The sequence below is a fragment of the Coloeus monedula genome, assembly GCF_965178545.1.
Source record: "Coloeus monedula genome assembly, chromosome: 22".
In the NCBI taxonomy this organism is placed as follows: Eukaryota; Metazoa; Chordata; class Aves; order Passeriformes; family Corvidae; genus Coloeus; species Coloeus monedula.
Window position 1 is genome coordinate 5,151,123 of NC_138802.1, and position 7,491 is coordinate 5,158,613.

Genomic DNA, 7,491 nt, shown 5'->3' on the forward strand with positions numbered 1-7,491 from the left:
ATCTTACCTTTTCATCTGTATGCAAAATACCAAGAGAAGAGAACAAGTGCAAAGAGAATGCAAGGGTGTCTCCAATCTCACTCTCACAGACATGGCCCTTTGATGATGAACCTGACAGACACATTCTGATTTTCAGTGGGAGGTGGGAGGCAGCTAAATGCTGCAGGGTAGTTAAACAGAAGGTCTGCTTCAAAGCATAGGGGACATTTATTTAAGCTGCTCAGCTGTCTTGTTGGCATGAACCAGGATGAAAATGCAGGTAGAGACACAGATTGCCTCATCTCTGCACTGGCAGAGTGGGCAGGTTAACATGCTGCGTTAGTGCCACTGGGAATCTTGCAATAATAATGCAGATAAATACCTGTACTACACTGTTGTCAGGGGAGATCTGAGCTGTTTGCTAAACCAAACCAGTGCATGGACAAGTTTTGGGTTAATTCAACACTGCCGTGCTAGAGGCAAAGCAGCCCCAGCTTTCTCCTAACCACTTGTTTCCATATCCTGATCTATCTTTAATTCCAGAAACCTCTTCATACCTCCTTAATTTTTCTTACCCTATAGAATTCACACTTACAGAAGACAGCTAGATAACGTAACAGCATCCCTAGCTCTCAGTGCTCAGGTTCTTCAATGGCTGAGCACCAAAGTAAACTTCACCCTCTTTTCTAGCAGGACCACAGTCCACAAAAGAAGCCCATGCTAGCCTTGGGCTCATTGATGTAGGTGACAGCAAGGTTCTCACCCTGCTGATGCAGCCTGCAAAGGATAAAAATCTGCCTGAGACATGCACCCGGCAGAAAGAAGTCTGGTTTTGTAAGGAGTTGCCTTTTCTAAATTGCTGTAAACAAACACACACGTTACAACAAAGCCCCAGAATTCATGCTCTTCTTAGGGTTCATATATTAGTAAGGGAAATAGATGGAGTATTTGCCAGGTTAAGCTGCCCCTGTAGTTCTTCACAACACCAAACCTACATCCTTATTGCTCCACCCCTCTACCTGCACTGCCTTTACAGACCCTCAGGATACAAACCACCTGAGTTAGCAAATCTGCCTCTCACAAAAACACCTGTACAGCAAAGATAAGGGCTTAGAGCTGCCCAGAGTACAGACTCAGGACTGGGGAGTGAATTGTAGTGCTGTCTTCCAGCCACTATTTCTGATCCATTTTGGGTTAGTAGTGAATGGTTACAATCCTGTAAGAGAAAATGGGGGGGGGGAGGGGTGGGGTGGGGTGTTTGCATCTTGGATAACTTCACCTCTGTGACGCCTCCTTCTCTGGACTCACTAATATAATTGCTATTTCTCTGCTTGTAATCCTGCAAGGCAGCCATGCGCTGAGCAGGTACACAGAAATAAACGCATGTTTTTCCCCTATAAATACAGTTGTGTCACCTTGGCTCTGAAATAGACTCCGAAACTGCCCCTGGTGTATTTATTTTGTATTTGACAAAGCAGGAACATCACATCATCTACATTCATTCACATATCTCATTTAAAACATGATATCTGACAGTCCTAGCTTTAACTTTTCACATATGTTCTTCATGTCACAGCCAAGAGGAACAAAACCCTTGAACCAAGAGACTTTCAAGATCCTTGATGCAGTTAGTATGCACAAGGGCTGAACCAAGCTGGATCCAAGCATGTGTGCTGGGCCAGATTTCTTTTTGGCTCTGAAAAGCTCAGACTTTGGCAGACACGTGTAAAGATTTCCTGGACTCCAAACAATCCCAACCTGCAGTAATACACAAAGTGTACAGGCATCTACATGGGTGTTGTGTGTATGTGCCTGTGTGGCAGAGATGACAAGACAATAAACCCAGCTTTATGTGCCAGGCTCCTTGTAAATAAGAAGCCATAGAGTGATGGATGGGCTTGGGAAGGCCTGGAGCAGAATGGATGGGGTAGGCTCTATGGTAGCTGACATGCAGAGAGCTGGCTGGAGCCAGGAGGATGGCATTGTGCAGATAAATGAGATTTCACTTCCCTGCTGGGTCTCTTTCCATCTGTTTTTCTGTTTCTGGAGGCAAATGCTGGGAAGCTTCATAAACAATCTGCCGAGAGACTTTCCCATTTCCAAAGGCTCAGTCTCAGCTTTCTAGGGTCTTCCAAAGCAGGCAGGTAATATTCACCCTTCTCTTTTCCTCTCCAGGGCAAAAGTACTAGCACTTTTATTCTTTCCAACACTTCTTGCAGACTCAATTTGTAAAGAATTTTAATTGTTTTTGCTGCTGTCCCAGACATCCTTGGAATGACAGAACAGCAGAATTCCCTGCTCACAGATCTTCAGTACTTTTGTGTTCCTTTTCAGAGCTGTTCTGCTTTCTTAGGTTTCCTGTTTCCATCATCACCATTCCTCCTACCTTGCCTTTCATATTTACCAGACTCCAAAGTTTCTTTGTCCCTCATGACTGTGATGCAAGACATTTCCTCTCTGCAGATATTTAGGCTACCTGAATCCCCCCTTGCCCTTTGAAACATTTGGTTTCCTTTACCTGTGTTGTTTTCTCTCACTTTTGCCATCCCCAGACAGCACTCCAGCTATAGAAAGGGCCAAATTCAGTACTATACCAATTGCATTAGTGGCACAAGAGACAGGACATAAGGATTCAGGCTTGCAGGGGGTTTAGTAGTAGCTGTAGCTGCCCCTGTGCCTTCACAGCCTCTCCCTGGGGCAATTTGTATCCAGTGACCACTTGAAACTTGATCCACTAAACATCCGTTGAAGGGCTGGAGCTGGGACTCCCCTCACCCATCAGCTCTGGCTGACAGCCTGTGCTCTACCCTCCTCATCAGGAGAGAGGTCATCTGTTCACACAGCACAACCCAGGGAACTCCCTCTCCTGCAGCCCAGGCTTGTGAGCTGCCTGAGTCCCTGCTGAGCTCCAGCACCGAGGTTTTGGTCGACACTGGGCACCTTCAAGTCACTACATGCCCCTAGCCACAGCTGCGCCACCCTTTCTCCTCAGCCTAGCCCGACCTGCCCTAAGAGCTTCCCAGCACAACATCCGCCAGGGACAGAGCAGCCCAGCAAGTCACCGCATTGAAGGGGAAGAGGAGCCCATGAATGAATGAATATGCAGTACCCTCTGCTCTGCTTCCCTCTGGGACTTCACGGCGTGGCTGACACAGCCATCACAGGCGACCTGCTATCAAACAGAGTCTACCCAATAATGAGATTAAAATAGCTATGCACCTGAGATGAGCATCCAAGATATAGTTGCTTCTGTCAGCATGGCAGAGAAGACTCTTCAGTTTCGTGCACAATGCCAGGTGACAAATGGGACACAATCAACAGGAAAGGTCATTGCTCACCTGGCCAGAAAGTACTTGCCAGCGTGACAGGGAAGAATGGGGCAGATTTGCCCTGATCTTTGCTGCGAGAGAGTCATGGATGTGTCCTGACTGGCAGAACAGTTAGGCAGGCTGTGCTTTCAACAGTCTTCCTTTCATGACATTCTCACTTTGAACCATACATATAGAATTAATGCCTCCTTCTTCAAGGGAGAGGAGACGGGAATACAAAACCACTTCCATTAAACCCTCCGGCTGACAGAAAACTTCAGGTGTGAATTGGATAAGTGTCCCTTAAATTCTACGTGATTAATTACTAGATGTAATAAACCATTAAATTATGCCAAATTGATTTAGTTCAGAAATGAGACTTCACTTTTATCAACAGAGGAAGAGCAGAGGACAAGCCTCGGGTACCCAGGGGCTAGGTGCATGGCAGCGCAAGGCTCTGTAAACACAATGACTCGGTGGGAAAAGCTTCCGTCACTCCTCGGCATCTCTGGCTCGGAGCCGGGACATACCCCTGGGGTGCGCGAAGGGCTCAGACCCTGCGAGAGGGACGGTGCCTCTGTCCGAGGCGACCTTGCTTCCAAGGAAGGGGAGAGCGATCTGGGGAGGGAGCTCGCAGGAGTGACCCGCAGTGGGGCAGTGGGACGTGAGCCCCAGAGCCCGTACCGCACATCCCTGCGAGGCACACGGCGCAGGGCACAGAGGCGACCCGGGTGGCAGAACCGCGGCGGGAGCGGTACAGCCCGGAGCCCGCTCCCCAGCACGGGTGACAATAGGTCTGGCCGAAGGCACCGCGCCCCGGCACCGGCGCTGTCCGAGCTCGGTGCTCGCTCGCACCGCTTAGCGATACCGCTGTGACCGGAGCTCCGCGCGCATCCCGACGGCGGCAGGACCGGGGGTCCCCCATCACCCCATGTCTTTGTCTCCTCCGGGGCGCACGGAAAGTGGGAAATTGTCCCCTACTCCTCCCGAGTCCCTGCGACAGCAGAGGGGAATCAGCTCGGCGGAGCATCCACCCCCAACCCCGGGGAGGGGTGAGCACGGCACGAGCAGCGCTGCCTACCTGTCCGGAGGTCCCGATCTGGCGGAGCCCGGCAGGCAGGGCAAGGCAGGGCAGGGCAGAGCTGTGCGAGCGGCGGAGGGGAGACAGGTCTGCGGGGGGCAAGGGGTGTCTAAACCCGAGAGCAGGAGGGGCAGGAGGAGGGGGAGGAGGAGGAGACAGTGGGAAGGCAGTGGGGGAATGTGGAGAGGAACCGGGGACGTCGGAAATCCCGAGGGACTGGGGTGCATGGTGCGGAAGGAGGTGGGGCTGGGAGGGGCTCGGGGTGTGCGGCGGGGGGCACAGGGGGAGTGCATGGGTATGCCAGGGGTGCGTGGTGCTGGGGTGCCCGGCGCGAAGGAGGAGGTGGGTGCGATAGCGCAGGGTACTCGTGGCAGCAGCAGTCCCTGCCCCGGGCACGGACGGGACAGACAAAGGCCGGAGACAAAGGCGTGGCAGCCCGGGGGGAGGAGGCGGCGGCGGGTGAGCTCCGCTCACCTGCGCGGCGGGGCGGGCTCCCCGCTTCCGCGGGGTTTCCCCGCGTTATGGTCACGGGGAGGGAGACCTGCTGGGGGCTCAGTGTGCCCCGCTCCCTGAACCGAGCCCCCGGCCGCGCCGTGACGGGGGAGCTGCGGGGGTGGCCGGACCCCGCGGGGGCAGCGGGATCGGCCCTGCGCCTGCTCCTCCCGCCCGCCGGGAGGCGCCCGCCGTTCCCACCCTGACGTCACCCGCACGCGCCGCCACCGCTCCCCGCGCTTGGGGGGTGTGACGGGCGGCGGGCCCGGTAGGGACCGGGGGGGACACCGGGGCGAGAGAGGACACTGGGAGGGGGACACCGGGGAGGGGGTAAGCATTGGGTGGACACGGGGACTGGGGGAGACACGGCGGCAGGTGGCCGTGCTGAGGCGGGGCCGGTCGGCGGGTGCCCTGGGCGGCAGTGGGGGGCGGCGGGCCGTGCGAGAAGCCCCGTTTCGGGAGGGAGCAGCGGTGAACGGGCGGTTCCAAGGCTCGGGAATACTGAGGAAGGCGGTGTCGTGCGTTGAGCGGGACCGGGGCGCTCGAGGGATCCATCCCCGTCCGCCCTCCCTTCTGCTCGGGCGGTTGAGACACCGGAGTGGGCGAGGGAGCGGCGGTGACTCTGGGAGCCCAGGCGCAGGCAGGGCACGTCCGGGCTGCTGGGGTGGCCTGTGCCGACTGTTCAGGGCTAGTGAGGGAGCTCTGGTGATAGGCATGGGGAGGATGGTGGATTACAGTTGCATTATATGCCCCATCCCTGGAAGTGTCCAAAGGATGGAGTTTGTACCAACCTGGGATAGTGGAAGGTGGCCCTGCCTCTGGCAGGGTGTTGTAATGAGATGAGCTTTGAGGTCCCTTCCAGCCCAAACTGTTCTGTGATTCCATTATCTCCCAGCCTGCAGAGTCCTTGAGCGTGTGGTGCTTAGTTCCAACTTTGTGATGATGTGAACCTAAACCTTTAAAAACACAGATTGTTTATGATACTCTGTAGATCTTTTGTACTAATTTGAGAGCCACTGTGACTGGGATGCTAAACTATCTTAGTTTTATTTAGTGTAGCAAGCAGATCACTAATATTCCAGGAAGTCTTTGTATATATACAGTGGTATAACTGATTTAAAAAATGGGGGTGAGAGTAGCCCCCTGTTTTGTGAAGGCTGAAAGACATGTTTTGTTGCAGCCGAAACAGCTTGAAAATCAGTGTCTAAAGAGCTGATTGGAACATCTGTGGTTCATCAAAAGTCTTTGTAGGACACCTGAGTTACTGGTGGATGCTCCAGAGGCATTTAAAGACCTCTACAGTTCATGAACAGTGCTGCTGTTAGTGGTTAGAATTTGCTTACATGCAGAGTGTGGATAAAATAATGAAACAAAATTTCTAATAGATAATTATGTACACTGTGGCTTAAATTGTGTAAGGCATGGAGTCTACTATGCCGGGAAAGCTGTTTGGAAGCTGAACTCCAGCGTCTGCTGTTTGATTGTGGGCATGTGAAACTCAGTTTGTCACAATAATGTGCTGCCCGTTGTAGCTCACAAATTTCAGGCTCCTCAGGGATGTAGTCATGGCCCAAGCTTGTCAGAGTTCAAGGAGCAGCTGAATGATGCTCTAAGTCACATAGTTTAGCTTTAGGTGGTCCTGCGAGGAGCAGGGAGTTGAACTCCATGATCCTTATGGGTCCCTTCTAACCTGAGGTATTCCATAATCCCGTGTGACGAAGTCCATGTTGACTTAATTATGTAGCTCTGCAGAGTTTGGATTCCTTGGGACTGCAGAGAGAAACTTAGAAGCTGTTGGCAGTGGCAGCAAATGAGAACCTGTGTGATGGTGTGTCCGTGGAAGATGGAGCTCCAAGCCTGGACAAGCAGTGGTTCACGGTGGTGTTAGAATTAACCCAAAGACCCGAGAAGTTCTTGTGTTATAATAGGAGATAGGGCTTAGAAAAGGCAAGTACTATGAAGCTTTTACAAAACAGTGTTTCTTGTGTTACTAAAAAGTATTTGTCTGAACTTTCCTGTATCGCAGAAAGGGAGACTGAAAACCCCAGGAATTAAATTATGAATAATCTCTCATCCTGAGGTGTGAGCACTGGTTTGTGCACTGCTGGTAATCCCTGAGGATGTGCTGTGCTTATGGGGGGTGCTCACACTTCTCACTGTGGGCTCACAGAGTCTTGTGGAGTATGGCTTCATGAACTGACTAGATGAATTATTACTGCAGGCCTAGGTCCTAGGGTGTATCACCGTGTCTCACAGCGATAGGGAGGAGGAGGAGAGAAGATCCAGCAGGCAGGAATTGTGCAGCAAGATTGATTTATTTAATTATTTTACAAACTCTTCTATAGACTTTTTTCTTCATAGTCTAATTGGACAAGGATCAGCCACCCCTTGGGAGTGATTGGCTAAAATCCTAAAACATCCATTGTCAAAATATTTTTCTACTGTACCATAAACAAGACTTTCCAAGGTTGCAGGTGGTTTGGTTGTTTACATAACTGCTACCTCTTCTGTGAGAGAGAAAAGTCTCTCACGGACTTAGAAAATAGCAAGAAAATCCTTGCCAGCAGCATTTTTGTATCTACAATGAGCCAGAGAATAACCATCCCTTTTGTGGTTACTTCCAGGGCCTGG